The following is a 14147-nucleotide window of genomic DNA, read 5'->3' as shown; positions in this document are numbered from 1 at the left end:
CTCTGGGATGGAAAGGAGGAGGCGAGACACGGTTAGTGCGGGGAAGCTCCCTCATTTCTTCCCCCCCCCCCGCCGCCACACATGCCGTCAAGATAGCGCCAGTGGATCTTCCCCGGGGAACTCCAGCGCGTCGTCCCCAGCGCATCCCAGCTCCGGATCTGCGGGAAAGTCTCATGGCTCGAGGCCTGGATCTCCAGACCCTGCAACTCTGCTAGCACAGAGCCCAGCCAAGAGCAAGCCCAGGCTGTCGGAAGACCCCATACAGGCAGAGGTAAGCCCTGAACGTAACCCTGCTCTAGCCATCACTGACCTGCCTGACTCATGCCTTACCTTCCCTGTCTCAAATCAACCTGTCTCAGAAACAGTTCTGAAGGATATGCCATCTTCGCTGCGGGCCTCTCTTAATACTGACATTTTGCAATGTGTGGCTAAAGTTCAAGCTGATGTGACTGATCTGGGGAACAGAGTAGATCACATAGAGAGCAAAATGGGTGAATTTGCCTCTTCACACAACATGCTTATTGACGCCCATAAGGACCGGGATGACCAAATAGAGTCGCTTACTGCTAAAATCGCAGACCTTGAGGACCGGGCTAGATGCAACAACCTTAAGATCAGAGGTGTCCCTGAGTCAGTCCCAGAGAGCCAACTGAACCAATATGCCTGTGACCTGATCCGCGCAGCTATCCCTAATGTGTCTGACACAGAAGTAGTTATTGACAGGATACATAGACTGCCTAAGCCCTCTTTTATTCATGAAGATGTCCCCAGGGACGTAATAATGAGAGTCCATTTCTTTCACATAAAAGAGCAGCTTGCGGCATGCTTCCGCAAAAAAAGAACAATTGCCTGAGCGATTCTCAAATCTCCAACTGTTTACTGACCTATCTCAATACACCTTACAAAAGAGAAAGTCACTCCTGACAATCACAAAAGCCCTGCGGAATCATGACATTATGTATCGTTGGGGCTATCCTACTCGTCTGGTTATCTCCAGAAATAACACTATGTCAGTGGTTAATACATTAGAGGAAGGGCTGGCTCTCCTCCGAAAATGGGACATCCTCCCTGACCAGCTACCGACTCCCCAACAGCAACACCCCAAATCGCAGATCCAAGAAGATTAGCAGGTGGTCTCTCACAAGAGGAAACACCAAATCCATTGAGATGCAGCCACCTCTGGTCCACTACTTTGATTATATTCTCTTTTCAACGCTCCCCGGCTTACTGGAGCTTCTCCATGTGAAAACCCCCCCCTCATGGATCTTGTGCAGTATACCTGCAATCAGACCCCTTTTGAGGTCGCTCCTCCCTTTTTACACACAAAGCTTAGCCTCGGTTTTCTTTTTGGATCTATTTTTTTTTTTTCTTTCCTTTTCCTTCCTCTTCAGCTTGCTGAGCCAGATGTACAGCTTCCTACCACCCGACACACCCAATAGTTGTACGGCCATGGAAAAGCACAACGATGCTTACGGTACGAACAGGCCTCGAAGAACTAAGGTCTACATACCCCCAAGTTTGGATTGCAACGATCATAAGGTACTCCACATCTTTTTATGCCCATTACTGCAACATCCTTTAACATATGAGGCCTCAATCATCTGGCAAAGCGTGCCTCCCTTTGGAAGGAGGCCCTCAAGTTGGGGAGTGACCTGGTATGCATACAAGAAACACATTTATCAGGCTTTGGCCTCCCCAGTGTTCACACCCAAGAAATTCCCCCATGTATTTACCGCTTCAGCCTCTTGCAAGCGAAAAGGAGTCCTTATAGCGATTAAGAACTTGGTGGCCTTCAAACTCCACGACTCTATACAGGATCCAGACGGTAGATTTTTGATCCTCATTTGTGATATCAACGGTAGACTTTATACAATTGTCAATGCTTATGCGCCAAATAGTTGTCAGTATGGGTTTGCTAAAAGGTTGTTCTCGACAGTTTCTAAATGTAAGCGGGGGGCATTGATTGTTTGTGGGGACTTTAAACCTGACAGCTGATCCGGATATGGATATCTCAGTGAAACATTCACACTCACTCAGAGCACTCCAACCTTTATTTCACTTAGAAGATGTGTACGACTTGTGGCGCTGTCAACATGCCACAACTCGTACTTAAGGTTGGATATGATCCTGGTGGATAGGGTTCTGTTACGGGCGGTGTCCTCCTCCAGTATACACGACATAACGTGGTCGGACCATGCACCCGTTTCTATATCTATCCTGGAGGAGTACACGCCCAACCCTGCATATATCTGGAGAGTTAACTCACAGGTTTTTAGCTCCCCACAAAAAGTGGCGACTATTGAGAAACATCTTCAGGAATATTTCAGGCTTAATTCTCCATCTGTATTAGATCCGTTTATGACTTGGTGTGCCCATAAGGCCTTTATCAGGGGTATCCTTACTCAAATATGTTCACGTATGAGGGGGCAGAGGCTCCGGCTGCTTGACGAGGTACTGAGAGAGATTCGCACGACAGAGGCCAATAATAAATTAACCCCTCCACATCCTTAGCTACAAAACTATCTAAACTTCATACGACACTAAGAATAATGCTTCTAGAACACCACAATAAACATGTCAAAGCCCTTAAACTGACAACCTATTCCTCTGGTAACAAAGCAAGCAAATTCCTAGCTAGCAGACTGAAAGCCAAGAAGTCACAATCCAAAATAGAACATCTAGAAGACCCCTGCACCAACACCAAAACCATGGACCCGAAGGGCATTGCCAATGCCTTTGCGGCCTACTATAGTAAGCTATACAACTTAAGGGAGGACCCTGAGACTGCACAACTGAGACCAGAAGAGATATCATCTTTCCTGTCCTCTCTGCGACTGCCTAAAATTGACCAATGAACAATTACAGGATCTAAATGCACCAACCTCCCCTTCAGAAATTTGCAGAGCCATTAAATCACTACCCTTAGGGAAGTCCCCAGGACCTGATGGTCTAACGACTACTATAAACAGTTCCATGAGACACTTGGTGCGAATCTCTCTCCGGTGTTCGCGGCGGCTGCAGCCTCAGCCGCCTTTCCGTCAGAAATGCTGCAGGCTCATGTTGTAACCATCCCCAAACCTGGTAAAGACCCAGCTTGCCCAGCTAACTACAGGCCTATATCCTTGCTGAATACAGACGTAAAACTATATGCGAAAATCATTGCCCATAGATTATCGTATATATTACCCACTCTTGTTAACCCTGATCAGACGGGTTTCTCAAGGGGCGCCAAGCCTCCGACGCAACTAGGAGAGTCATTAATTTGATACAATATGCTGGGTCCAGTCGGGTGCCTTCTCTGCTCCTCTCTTTGGATGCGGAGAAGGCATTCGACCGTATCCACTGGGGCTATATGTGAGCTACGCTGGAAAAGTTTGGTTTCAAGGGTCCTATTTTAGCGGCCATACTGGCGCTGTATTCCGTTCCTTCAGCACGGGTATACACTTTCAACACATTATCCTCTTCCTTCCCAATCATGAATGGAACCCGCCAAGGCTGTCCGTTATCCCCGAGTATTTTCAATCTGTTAATAGAACCCCTAGCAGAGGCAATAAGATCTACACCCACGATTAAGGGCTTCAACCTGGACTCTGACTCCCATATCATTAATTTGTTCGCGGATGACATAATCATCTTCCTGACAGAACCAAAGACATCCTTAGCAGCAACACACCAACTTCTTAATACCTTCAGTAGAATCTCATACTACGAAGTAAATTGTAATAAATCGCTTATCCTCAACTTAGGTGTTGAGCCGGGTCTATGTAAAAGCTTACAGGACTCTTATGCCTACACATGGAGTGCTGGAGAGATCCCATTTCTAGGGCTTCAACTGACTGCCAATGTTACGCAGTTAGCTGAAATTAACTATTCCTCCCTGATTAAAAAACTAAGCAGAGAAACCCAAAGTTCCACTAGATATGAGCTTTCTTGGATGGGCTGCCTTGCGGCTTTTAAAATGTTGCTGCCACAAATTCTTTACCTGTTCAGAACATTGCCTATTCTCCCCAAGCGTTCTCATTTCATAGCGCTTACTAAGTTGATGAGGGCCCAGATTCGGAAAGGCATGAAACCTAGAAGTTCCCAAGCCCAACTTTTAAAACACAAATTTGCTGGCGGCATGGGCATGGTCGATCTGAAAGATTACTGGACGGCCTCACAGCTGGCTCAACTCAGAAGCTGGCTCCGACCAGGCATAAATAATAGATGGACCAACATTGAACTTTCTGCTGCTTCCACCCCGGCCCTGGTGAACCTACTAATAGCCGATACATGGAAACCCGGCCTGCTTAACAAAACGCTTCTCTCCATTCAGGCCTCTCTGGAAGCCTGGAAATGCTTTATATCGACTAGCTCTCCTCTAACACAACAACACCTTATACCAATCCCAATAGAGGTCTTGGAGTTGCTGATCCCTAACCTGTCTCTTCAGAAAATGGAGAGATCAAGGTATTTTAGCTTTGGAACAGCTACTCCTGGACAACTCCCCTAAAACATTTACATCACTTCAAGCTGACTTTGACATACCTAGCACGGAACACTATACATACATTCGCATCCTACATTATATCACTTCTTTGAGCTCGACAAAGCTGTCAGTATTTGCCCCTGGTTGGCAATATCTCATGAGCGTAGAACATCCCAAATCCAAGGGAACCTCACTATTTTACAATTTTTTACGAAACAAACTTGTTTTTCAAAAAACTGCACCACACTTGAAATGGGAGTCAGAGTAGGGGTCCTCGTTTACCAATGCCCAATGGATTGCAGCCTCTAAATCGGTATATCAGGCCTCAAAATGTGCTAATCACTGGGAACTATCCAATAAAATTACTTTGGAGGTGGTATCTCACCCCGTATAGATTGTTTAAGTTCCTCCCGTCGCAGTCCCCACTATGTTGGAGGGAGTGCGGGGTAGTGGGACAGATCATGCACATTTTCTGCACTTGCAAGCACGAGCTTTTGGAACAAGTTGTTCCGTGTCATCTCAGATATAACTAGTATTCTTACCCCTCCTATGGCTGCCCTGGCCATTCTCAACATCGGAATAGAACAATTTCCACCTGATTGTCGCAAAATAGTTACTCATATTCTCTTAGCAGCCAAAATTACTCATCACTAGAAGATGGAAAACAAACCAGGCCCCTAGTGTTCTTGAAGTGGTTAATATGGTACAATATAACTATACATTTGAGCGCATACTTCGCACTTTTGAACAATACTAGAAGTTATGGAACGCCTGGATGACGACGAGCACTGGGTCATAGTCCCTGGAAGTGTGCATGATGGTCCCGCTTTATAGTCTCTGCTGAAATAATGTTCACACGCGAACCGTACTGTAACAGTGTAACATTGTACTCGTGGCTCTTCTAGGCTCTCTCCTCAATCTTTTCCTTTCTTTCTGCTCCCTCCTTTACTCCCCCCCCCCCTTATCCCCTATTCCATCTGAGGTACGCACATCTATCTCCTACTAGGTAGCTCCTTGACAACTCCTGCTGTCAATCAGAAGCAAAACTACTGTCTCGGAACTACTGGTCCTCATACTGATGTACCTCAATGTATGCTTTGATACCTGAATATTTTGATACTTGTAGGTTTTGATACCTGCATATTGAGAATTGTATGACAAATTCTATTTCTTTCAATAAAAATGAATTAAAAAAAAAAAAAAAAACCGGAGTTAGACTTACCGGTAACTCTTTTTCTAGGAGTCTTCCAGGACAGCCTTTGAGATATAGGGCTCCTCCCTCCGGGACAGGAAACACGTCAAGCCAATAAAATAAAAGGTGTGGTCCTCCAGGCCCTCCTCAGTTTTACTCCAAGAACCGCCGGGAGGCTCTGAAAGACATAACACACTAACAATCATGTTAATACACATCCTCACCACTTAGTCCAATTTAAACAACTTTGGGTGGGAAGCCAGGCTGTCCTGGAAGACTCCTAGAAAAAGAGTTACCGGTAAGTCTAACTCCGGTTTTCTCATATCGTCTTCCAGGACAGCCTTTGAGATGATAAGCAAGGAGCTCACCTTGTCAGGGCGGGACCACTGCCTGGAGGACCTTACGTCCAAAAGTCTGCTCTTTATCAGACCATAAATCCAGACGGTAATGTCTTGCGAACGTTGAGTAGCTGGACCACGTTGCTGCTTTGCAGATCTCCTCCGGAGAGGCTCCAGCCCTCTCTGCCCATGATGCGGAAACCGCCCTTGTAGAGTGTGCCTTAACTAAGGGTGCCTGCTTCCCCTCTAACTCATAGGCTTTAACTATCGCCATTCGTATCCACCTGGCGATAGACGCTTTGGACGCCTTGCAGCCCTTGCGGGCGCCCGAAAAATTAACAAAAAGTGAGTCTGACTTCCTGAAGACCTTAGTGGCTTCTAAAAAAATCAATAGACTTCTCCTGACGTCTAACAAACTTAAAGATCTCGCCTCATCCTTGTCTGAGGTTGAGAAAAAAGTTGGCAAAATAATATCCTGTGTCCTATGAAAAGTGGACACCACTTTAGGAAGAAAACTAGGATCAGTCTTAAGTACTACCCTGTCCTCTAAGATTAACAGAAATGGCTCTCTGACCGAGAGCGCTTGTAGATCACTGACCCTTCTAGCTGACGTGATCGCTATCAAAAATACAGTCTTTAGTACAATCCACTTAAGTGAAGCCCCCTCTAATGGTTCAAATGGATCTTGGGTCAGAGCTCTAAGAACCAAGGCCAAATCCCAAGTAGGACAGGACTTCATTCTCACAGGCCTGGATCTAGATAGAGCCTTGAAGAAGTTCCTGACAAATGGATTCTGCTGAAGGGAGGACTGAAGGAAAACACTTAAGGCCGCCACCTGTACCTTTAGAGTGCTGATAGATAGGCCCAGTTCTACCCCTGCCTGTAGAAAATCTAGGACTGCCGGGACCCCGGGACTTGCAATCCCCTGTTCTCGCAACCAGGAATTAAACCTCTTTCCTACCTTGGCGTAAATTGCCCTAGTAACAGGTTTACGGCATTCTAACAAGGTCCTAATCACTCTCTCTGAGAAACCCTGTGACCTTAAGATTTGTTCCTCAGATACCAGGCCGCAAGCTTGAGCCTCTCTATCTGAGGGCACAGGATCGGCCCCTGGGAAAGTAAGTCCTCCCTGACTGGTAGAAACAGCGGAGGATGTACGGCCAATCTCTTTATGCTGGCAAACCAGGGTCTCCTTGGCCAAAAAGGAGCTACTAAAATGAGGTCCGTAGTTTCCGAACGGAACTTCTGCAGAACCTCCGCCACCATCCTTACGGGAGGAAAGGCGTAACACAGGCCAAACATCCATGGATTGGCAAGGGCGTCTATCCCCCTGGCCCGATCCTGTGGGTGAACCGAAAAAAATTGTGTCACCTTCCTGTTGCCTTCTGTTGCAAATAGGTCTATTTCTGGCCTTCCCCAGCATGACACGATCTTCTCGAACACTTCCTTGTTGAGGGCCCACTCGTCCTGACCTATCTTCTGGCGACTGAGAAAGTCGGCCAGGAAATTCTGGGTTCCCTTTAGGTGAATGGCTGATATTGAGGACAAATTCTTCTCTGCCCAGCAGAAGATTTTGTCCGCAATTACCTGCAGTGCAGGGCTTCTGGTTCCCCCTTGCTTGTTCAGGTAGGCTACTGCTGTCACATTGTCTGAGCGAACTTGCAGATCCCTGCCATGTAACCGGGACTGGAATGTTTCTATAGCTTTCCAGACTGCCAGAAGTTCCTTCTGGTTTGAGGAACGACCTGTCTCTAGGTTCGACCAGGAACCCTGGGCTAAGGTTCCCTCTAGGTGGGCACCCCAACCCAGCGCACTGGCATCGGTCGTGACCACCACCGTAGCTTGTGGGGACCAGGGAAGACCCCTGTCTAGGTTGACCTGGGCCCGCCACCACCAAAGAGACCTCCTGACTGCCGAGGATAGGGGCATAACCTGATCCAGGCTCTCCTGCCTGCCATCCCAATAACGGAGCATGAGTCTTTGTAAAGGACGCTGATGATGTCTTGCCCAGGCCACCGCTGGAAAGCATGATGTCATCAACCCTAGGACTCTCATCACCTCCCTGATCTGGGCTTCCCGACCAGATTGAAGCTGGGCTACCGCCTGCTCTAGCTTGCCGATCTTCTCCTCCGGAAGAAATACTCTCATTTCCACTGAAGAAATCCTGTATCCTAAATACAGGACCTCCTGTGAGGGGGTCAGCTGGGATTTTTCCTGGTTTATCAGCCACCCCAGTGAGCGCAGGAAAACCAAGGCCTCCTGTATGTCCCTCTGCAGCTGTTGGGCCGACTGGGCTATGAACAGTAGATCGTCCAGATATGGGATCACTGTTATAGCCTTGAGCCTTAATGGGGCCAGTGCCTCTGCCAGAACTTTTGTAAAGACTCTTGGTGAGGCTGAAAGCCCGAAGGGGAGAGCTCGAAACTGGAGGTGTAACACCCCCGTGTTCAACCTCACCGCCAACCTGAGAAATCTCTGAGATTCCGGATGAATCGGGATATGCAAATATGCATCCCTGAGATCCACTGTGGCCATGTGACAGCCCTGAAACAGGAATTTGGTTACCGAGAAGATTGACTCCATCCGGAACCGCTTGTATTTTATAAATCTGTTCAGGGGACGGAGATTCAGTATTAACCTGAACTTCCCCGAAGGTTTCTTTACCACGAATACGTGGGAGTAAACCCCCAAGCCTCGCTCCTCCTGAGGTACCTGCACCATTACTTCTTGGTCCACCAGATCCCCCAGAAGAAGAGCCAAAGCCTCTGCTTTCTCTTGGTCCCTTGGTAACCTTGTTACTTGAAAGTTCGGGAGGGGAACTGAACCAAACTCCAACCTGTAGCCGTTCCTTACAAGATCTCGAATGAACGGACTTTCGGTTGAAGCTTCCCACTGTGGGAGGAACTTCCCCAGTCTTCCTCCCACCGGGACGCAGGAGTCACTGGGTTTTAGGGGAGGGTTGAGGAGGATTGAATAAGATACCTCCTCTGCCTCTTCCCTTGTGACCCGTCCAATGCTTTTTGGGGCGAACCTCCCTTTCCTGCAGGTTTTGCTGCCTGGGGCTTCGAAAAAGGCGTTTCCCTTCAGGTCTCTTTTTCCTTTCTGGGAAAGCTTTCTTCCTATCCTGCGTGCGCTCTAACGCCTCTTGCAGGCCGGGCCCAAACAAATGGTCCCCTGAAAAGGGTAATCCACACAACTTTAGTTTTGAAGCTGTGTCTCCTGACCAGGTCTTAAGCCAAACGGCCCTTCTGGCAGCGTTCACTAGTGCTGCTGATCTAGCAGCCAGTTTGACTGATTCTGCCGAGGCATCCGCTAAAAAGCCCACCGCTTTAAACAGTAGCGGAAAGGACTTCAACAGCTGTTGCCTAGAAGTACCTGCAGAAATATGTGATTGTAACTGTGTAAGCCAACACTCCAAGTTTCTGGCCACACAGGTAGCTGCTAGGGCCAGTTTAAGCCCGATGGAAGAGGCATCCCAGGCTCTCTTGAGCAGCAGATCTCCCCTCTTATCCATAGGGTCCCTGAGTGAACCCATATCATCAAAGGCCAAATCTGTCTTCTTAGAGACCTTAGCCAAGGGAGCGTCTAATTTGGGAACCTTGTTCCAGGGATGCACCGCATCCGATTCAAAAGGGAACCTCCTTCTAAGGCTACCTGAAAAAAATGGCCTTTTTTCCGGTTGTTCCCACTCCAGCAGAATCGCCTCCACTAGCGACTTATGGACGGGGAATACCCTGTCTTTCATTACACTCGACCCTTGATACATCATGTCGTGTTTTGAAAGCTGGACCTGTTCTTCTCTGATCTCTAAGGTGTCATATATAGCCTTGAGGAGGTCACCCACATCATCCAAAGACAGCTTGTATCTGGCTGATCTAATGGCCTCTTCCTCCCCCTCAGATTCTGAAGTAGACTCTGTCCTAGAGGAGGCTAATGACCTGGATAACCTCTCCCTATCCACCTCCTCCTCCTGACTTGGTTCGGATAAGGAAGGCATACTCACGGCTCTGGGTAAAGAGACAGAAGGACCCTGCATCCTATCCATCATGTTTTTAAAAGATTGGAAGGTGGATGCAATCTCATCCTTTACGGATGTTAAAACATTGTGACAAGCTGCCACCGAGTCCTCTTTTACCAGGCTACTGACACAATCTGGGCAAAGCGGCTTCTCCCAACCGGTGCCTAACTTAGCCCCACACACGGCACATTTCCTTCTGGGTAAAGGTATCTGGGCTCTGTCCTGTTTAACCTAAAAACAAAGAAAAACAGGGTCCCATTAAAATACCACCCCTGACCACACCACTGTGCTTCTAGGGTCTGTTTAGGAAGTGCCCCCCTTCACCAGCAGGTTCTCCACCCCGGGAAGGTGCTACGGGTCAGAGTGACCCCCCACCCCCCAGTGTAAGTCCTGGCCTGCCCTCACCAAGCTTACCTGAGAGGTACTGGAGCCTGTTGAACCGGAGTCCACCTGCACAACCGCACTCTCCATGGTTCCTGTGTATCACTCAGTCTCTCTGAGCCTTCACACTGCTCCAGGCAACCCTGTAGTCACACCGCCGCGCCCAAAGGACTGGAACGGGTCCTGCGGCGCCCCCTGATGACGCGAATCCGGCGGAAGTGCGTCTCTCCCACTTCCGTACGCCAGAGCGCAAAAGCTCCGCCCCGACGCCGTGCGTTCTTACGAACGTACCGCTCACAGTACCCGAACGCCGGTCGGTAGAGCGAACGTCTCCCGCCGCCTCCGACCGACAGGTACGAGCGGTTAGCGCTCCGAGGGGGAGATTGCCGCGTATCGGGGTCCCGTTCTCTCCGAACGTTTAAATGGCAGCGGGGACTGAAAGCTACCCTCTCCTCCCTTCGTTCGGACCGAGGGGTGCTAAGGGCCAGGTCCATCAAGGCGCTCTCCCCAGGTAAAACCCCTGAGAAGGAGCTCCCCTTACCAGTTCCAAGACGTGCTCCTTCCCGTCCGGCAGGAAACACAAAAACTGAGGAGGGCCTGGAGGACCACACCTTTTATTTTATTGGCTTGACGTGTTTCCTGTCCCGGAGGGAGGAGCCCTATATCTCAAAGGCTGTCCTGGAAGACGATATGAGAAAACACAATTATTGCCCCCAGATGCCAGATGTGCTGGTACACCATCTCCTCAAATAAAACTCAAACACCCAAAAATACATGTAGCACCCTGGGGTTTAATGAGGGAGCGCCTTACAAATTTACTTGCCAGGAGTAGTTACCCTGGTCAATTATTAGAGATCATTGATCTCTCCCTAAGTTTGGCCTTTTTGCACTTTTCTCTTCTACCACTAGGTGGCCGGGTACTTGGTGGTACTAGATACGAGAAGAGCAACCCAAGGTCAGATTATGTGTATATGAGGTGTCTCAGCCAATGGGCAGCGGGGAGTGTTTTTGAAGCACTGGATTAGAGCCATAGGTCGCCAATCAGGTGCTCGGATCAGTTACCAGTCACCTGATTGGCTGAAACGACAGGCACTGTGATTGGACACCAGGCATCCAATCATAGCAGAGGACGGGAAGAGAGGACGGGAGAATACAATCGAGGAGCTGTCCCACTGAGACAGGTAAGTGCAGATGGGGGGGGGGGCACACTGGCAGCATTTGATATGGCACAGTGGGAGCAATTGATGGGCACAGTGGCGGCGACTGATGTTTTTATATTTTTTTATTTTTTGCCCCCCCCCCCCCCCCCAAAAAAAAAAAAAAAAAAAACGTGAGCACCAGCCACCACTGGGGAGATATCATTGCAAAGATTGGAGGAGCTCCAGGCATTCCGAGTCAGTGAATCAGAGGGTCTAGTGAGAGACAAGAGGCAGTTGTAGTGAAGCTGAGGGAACTGTTACGTTTGAGTTAGGAACCATTTAAGACTGTTACTATAGGAGAAAGCATTCCTGCATGTGCAGATGTGGCACCTCCTGGGGCATTTCCCTGCATGGCTGTCCTCCTATTGAACTCCCAGAGTCTGCCAATTGAAATTGTAACAGCTTAAGGGTGTCCTGGCCCTAACCCTCTTTCCCTCTCAAAATATAAAAAAGGACTGTTAAGTGAAATAAAATCTCTTTTACATCCAAGCAGTGTCTGGCACCCAATAACTTCATCCACCTTGCACCCACTATGCCTCACAACCCACCACATACAGAAGGATGCCTGCCATCTTTGGCCCTGAAGGCTCTCAGACTAGAGGAGGCTAAAGACTTTGCTACATAGATTTTTCAGAGAAAAAGCCACTTCTCTATCACCCATTCTTTGCCTTCATTTGTTTGTAGGAAAAATAAAGTTCCATGTTTTTTTTTTTTTAGATTGTGATCAGAAATATAGACTGTGAGCATTTGGTACTGGGGTGCGGGGGCTCTTTCCGACTGACGGTAATACAACCCTCTGAAAAATGATCAATGCTGGATTGCTTTTTAGTGGGTGGTATAGCAGCAACTGGCAGGCGTTCAGGAGGTACTACTGCCATGTCCTGCCCACTGCCCCCCCCCCCCCCCAGCTTTGGTCTTTTGGCAGTTTTACATTGTGGAGTTGTGCCAAAACTAGCTTCAAATGGGTGAGTTTGATAGCCAGTGCTACCTGGCAAGCTCCGCAGCTTGAGTTAGAATGTCTGGCATGTGTATAGTTATGTAAGGCTGTAATGTTAGGATTCCAGTGGAGGGGGGGTGGGGGTAAAACTGTGGCTCAGCTGCCTGTTTTTATGACACCTGGCCACCAATGTAAAAGAGCCCTAATGCTCCCTGGAATGAGCATTAAGGATGAGCTCAGGCGTACTCCACATGCAGAGCCCACCAGGAAGTCGGCGCAGCGCTAATCACAGGCCATTGAGACGTTGCCCTGATGCGCGGCTGCAGAGATCAGGAAATGTCTCCCTGCCGAGCTCCTGGCAGGCTCTCCACGTGCACTGTGCAAACACGCCCGAGCTCATCCTTAGTATAGAGATAGCAGTTCAGGAATGCCTTGGTAAACAGCATTGTCTTGATTTAGAGATTATTTATATGGCGCTTCATAGGAAAAAATAAATAAAACTTCAACTAAATCTGGCCATGTCTCAGCTCTTACTACACATAAGCAATCCAATACCAGGCTGCCCCCATCCTACTGCACTTTTCACCAACCTTTCTCTCCAACACACCAGACCTGTCTGCTCCCTAGGATGCAGAGCTCTGGCTGGGTGTAGGTGAGTCTACATTGGCTTAAAGGGAGAGGAGGAAAACCCGGAGTGGATGGAGGATCAGAGGTCTGGAAGAAAGGAGACAGGAGATGTGTAATTCCCGAACAGGACTTTTCCAGCATCCCTGCCAGACCCTCTGCTACAAGACCAAATAATGGAGGAGATCCATTCTCTGTTCTGCACACCAACTTGATCGAATGGAATTCATCCCAACATTCCCCATCCAAGGCACTTAACTTCAGATTACAAAGAACTGTATACCCCTCCCCCTCTTAAATCGGGATTGTTTTTATATTTATCTAACCCAGAAGCATGCGCGGCCTCAGAAAAAAAAACAACGAAATTCTGACCTCTAGTCATTATATTATATATGCATGCGCAGTGCGGGCACAAAAAAAGCGATCTCTAATGTGCATGCATTGGATTTCCGTTCGACGCATGCGCAGTGCGCCCGGGAATCCCCGGCCTCTAGTGCGCATGCGTCGGATTCCCATCCGATGCATTCGCAGTGCGAGCACAAAAAATCGATCTCTACTGCGCATGCATCGGATTCCCGTCCGATGCATGCGCAGTGCGGCCAAGGAACCCCGGGCCTTTAGTGCGCTTGCGTCGGATTCCCGTCCGACACATGCGCAGTGTGGGCACAAAAAAATCGATCTCTAATGTGCATGCGTCTGATTCCCTCCTGGCGCATGTGCATTGCGGCCCAGGAACCCCGGCCTCTAGTACGCATGCGTCGGATTCCCATCCAACGCATGTGCAGTTTGGACAGAAAAAATTGATCGCTAATGCGCATGCGTCAGATTCCCGCCCGGCACAGTGCGGCCCGGGAAACTCGGCTTCTAGTATGCATGCGTCGGATTCCCGTTCCATGCATGCTCAGTGTGGCCCGGGAAACCCGATGTCCTATTATATACAGTCCTCCATCGGATAGTGTCACACGGCACACACAGATTCCGAAAATAGCC

At 48.7% G+C, this 14147-nt stretch overlaps 1 protein-coding gene across 1 annotated transcript in view; it reads right to left on the bottom strand.

Moving 5' to 3' along the window:
• LOC143990080 (E3 ubiquitin-protein ligase TRIM39-like) overlaps positions 1-13161 on the bottom strand; it is a 35051-nt gene extending 21890 nt beyond the window's left edge. Inside the window, exon 1 of the mRNA XM_077490282.1 lies at positions 13124-13161. The gene's annotated coding sequence lies outside the window, so the exon portion shown is untranslated. The remainder of the gene's footprint in view (positions 1-13123) is intronic.
• Between the last annotated feature and the right edge of the window lie 986 nt (positions 13162-14147).

The sequence above is a fragment of the Lithobates pipiens genome, unplaced genomic scaffold (genome assembly GCF_037356315.1).
Source record: "Lithobates pipiens isolate NorthernLeopardFrog02 unplaced genomic scaffold, aLitPip1_a1.2 Scaffold_18, whole genome shotgun sequence".
Lineage (NCBI taxonomy): Eukaryota > Metazoa > Chordata > Amphibia > Anura > Ranidae > Lithobates > Lithobates pipiens.
This window is presented reverse-complemented; position numbering and strand designations above follow the sequence as displayed.